The sequence below is a fragment of the Salvelinus fontinalis genome, chromosome 3, assembly GCF_029448725.1.
Source record: "Salvelinus fontinalis isolate EN_2023a chromosome 3, ASM2944872v1, whole genome shotgun sequence".
Lineage (NCBI taxonomy): Eukaryota > Metazoa > Chordata > Actinopteri > Salmoniformes > Salmonidae > Salvelinus > Salvelinus fontinalis.
The window spans coordinates 2,681,637-2,684,594 of NC_074667.1; the positions used below are offsets into that span (position 1 = coordinate 2,681,637).

The following is a 2,958-nucleotide window of genomic DNA, read 5'->3' on the forward strand; positions in this document are numbered from 1 at the left end:
CGGGTAAGGAGAACTAACGCAGCGGGTCAGGAGAACTAACACAGCGGGTAAGGAGAACTAACGCAGCAGGTAAGGAGAACTAACACAGCGGGTAAGGAGAACTAACGCAGCAGGCAAGGAGAACTAACGCAGCAGGTAAGGAGAACTAACGCAGCAGGTCAGGAGAACTAACGCAGCGGGTAAGGAGAACTAACGCAGCAGGTCAGGAGAACTAACGCAGCGGGTAAGGAGAACTAACGCAGCGGGTCAGGAGAACTAACGCAGCGGGTAAGGAGAACTAACGCAGCGGGTCAGGAGAACTAACGCAGCGGGTCAGGAGAACTAACGCAGCGGGTCAGGAGAACTAACGCAGCGGGTCAGGAGAACTAACGCAGCGGGTCAGGAGAACTAACGCAGCGGGTAAGGAGAACTAACGCAGCAGGTAAGGAGAACTAACGCAGCAGGCAAGGAGAACTAACGCAGCGGGTCAGGAGAACTAACACAGCAGGCAAGGAGAACTAACGCAGCAGGTAAGGAGAACTAACACAGCAGGCAAGGAGAACTAACGCAGCAGGCAAGGAGAACTAACGCAGCAGGTAAGGAGAACTAACGCAGCAGGCAAGGAGAACTAACGCAGCGGGTAAGGAGAACTAACGCAGCAGGTAAGGAGAACTAACACAGCAGGATAGGAGGCGTTTAAAAAAAGCTACTTTCACTACCCTCCAAGATTCCCTCTTCCCAAGATTCCCTCTTCACATCATGAACATTTTCAACTGTGAAATATTTTACTGCTAACAGTTGTCTCCAATTAAAAAGTGGCGAGTGGTACTGGTACTTCCCCCAATTTTATCATCCAGACACAATCAACAGATCATAACAGGCTAATGTGTAGTGTGTCCTCAGATAAATGGATATTACATTACTGTGATCAACACAGACAACAGCAAACATTGAATTAGCAGTTGCACTTCATTTACAAACTAAGTTTATTTGACAGAAGTTTTATTGATTTAATCTTGAAGTGCTGAAAATCATGCATGATATAGGCCAGCTTGTCAGACACTGCTAGTTGTATAAAGGTTATGCTCCTATTTCAGATTTTTGTTGCAAAATGTTACATGGACTGAATGTAATACAGCAGCAATGTACAGGACAGGTTACATCTAGAAGTTCAACAGCCAGATGTTGTCTACACTTTGCATTGAGAACGTGTGCAGTGTAGGTAGAGAGGGTTTCAAGGCTTGCAGAGGGGTTCTCGAACAGAGGGATACTGTGGTATTTTAATTCATACAAGTGACAAATAATTTCAGTCAGTGTATTTTACACAGAGATATATTCAATGTACAATTTACAGTGTTAATTCCTAAGTATTTTGCTACACTCATCTCAAATGTGGTAGTTTAGGCAGGCAATGGCATCAGTTCATGTCAATTTTAACGTTTTCACCATTACTTTGTATTGTCTTGGCTGTCAGCCGATGCAGAGTCCCGACTGAGCGAGCTGACAAAATTGTAGATCCTTGTAGAATAAGGAACAAAGTTTTCCTTGTAGACGATGGTGGTTTTCATGTGTGCACTCTGGATAGTCACTTCTCTAGGATTTGGAGGTTGTTCCTCCTCTTCTTTGACTGCAGAATGATAAGATGAACACATAATTTACTAAACATGCAATTTTGTAATTGGAAAAAAAAAGTACATTTGTGCTGAATTCTGTTACAAGTCTAGCTTGAGCTTATCAACAATTGCAAGGTCAAGGAAATTTAATATTGTCAATCTTTGGAAGCACTTCCATTAGAAATCATTAGCAGCTTGTTCAATAACAGTCCATCATATAATGTGATCTGTAGCTATGGTATTGATATTTAGATAAATAGCTACCTAGACAAACTGTGACTGCTAGCTAGTTAGCCAACGTTAGCTAACGCTAGCTGAGCTGCTGTGCCGCGCGTAGCCTACCTGGCTTTACTTCATTGCGCCCCATGTACTGATAATATCCGTATGTGCCGAGCATTGTCCATATACCGAAAGCATACAGCATAGACACCCGTACATTCCACTTTACTACTTCTTTGATTTGCATGTTTTAAAAAATTTTGGAGCTTGACTGTACATTTATCGTAAATCACAAGGACGCGGCCATGTTGGATTAATCCGGGAAAAAACGAGTTGGACGATAACTTCCGGGGTAAAATAAATAAACAGATAACATAAATAAAGAATGGAAATGTAAAACAGTAACTTAACTTAATAATATAAATACGTAGGCCTTTTGATATTATGGTGCAACTGATTAATACATTATAATAGCCATGTAATTCATGGAAAATAATACTTATTAGATGTGTATTCAACTCCATTGTTAGTCATCCTATAACTAATTAGCAGAGACTCCTGTTGCCCAGAAATCCACTAACTGCTAGTAGTGTAAAAAGTACACAATTGTCATACTTGAGAAAAAGGAAAGATACCTTCATAGAAATTAACTCAAATAAAAGTGAAAGACACTCAGTAAAATACTAAAGTAAAAGTCTGAAAGTATTTGGTTTTAAATATACGTAAGTATCAAAAGTAAATCTATGTGGACACCTGGTCATCGAACATCTCATTCCAACATCATGGGCATTAATATGGAGTTTGTCCCCCCTTTGCTGCTATAACAGCCTCCTCTCTTCTGGGAAAGCTTTCCAAGAGATTTTGGAACATTGCTGTGGAGATCTGCTTCCATTCAGTCGCAAGAGCATTAATGAGGTCAGGCTATGTTGGGCTATAGGAACTGGCTCGCAGTCGGCGTTCCAATTCATCCCAAAGGTGTTCGATGGGGTTGAGGTCAGGGCTCTGTGCAGGCCAGTCAAGTTTTTCCACACTGATCTCGACAAACCATTTCTGTATGGGCCTCGCTTTGTGCATGGGGGCATTGTCATGCTGAAACAAGAAAGGATCTTCCCCAAACTGTTGCCGCAAAGTTGGAAGCACAGAATCG

The 2,958-nt window shown here is 41.9% G+C and overlaps 1 long non-coding RNA gene across 1 annotated transcript; it reads right to left on the minus strand.

Annotated features, from left to right (window-relative positions):
* Window positions 1-947: 947 nt before the first annotated feature.
* Window positions 948-2,149, minus strand: LOC129836116 (uncharacterized). Its single transcript, XR_008756608.1, has 2 exons — window positions 1,935-2,149; window positions 948-1,606 (listed from the first exon to the last, which is right to left on the minus strand). It is a non-coding gene; the product is annotated as an uncharacterized LOC129836116 (long non-coding RNA).
* Window positions 2,150-2,958: the final 809 nt, after the last annotated feature.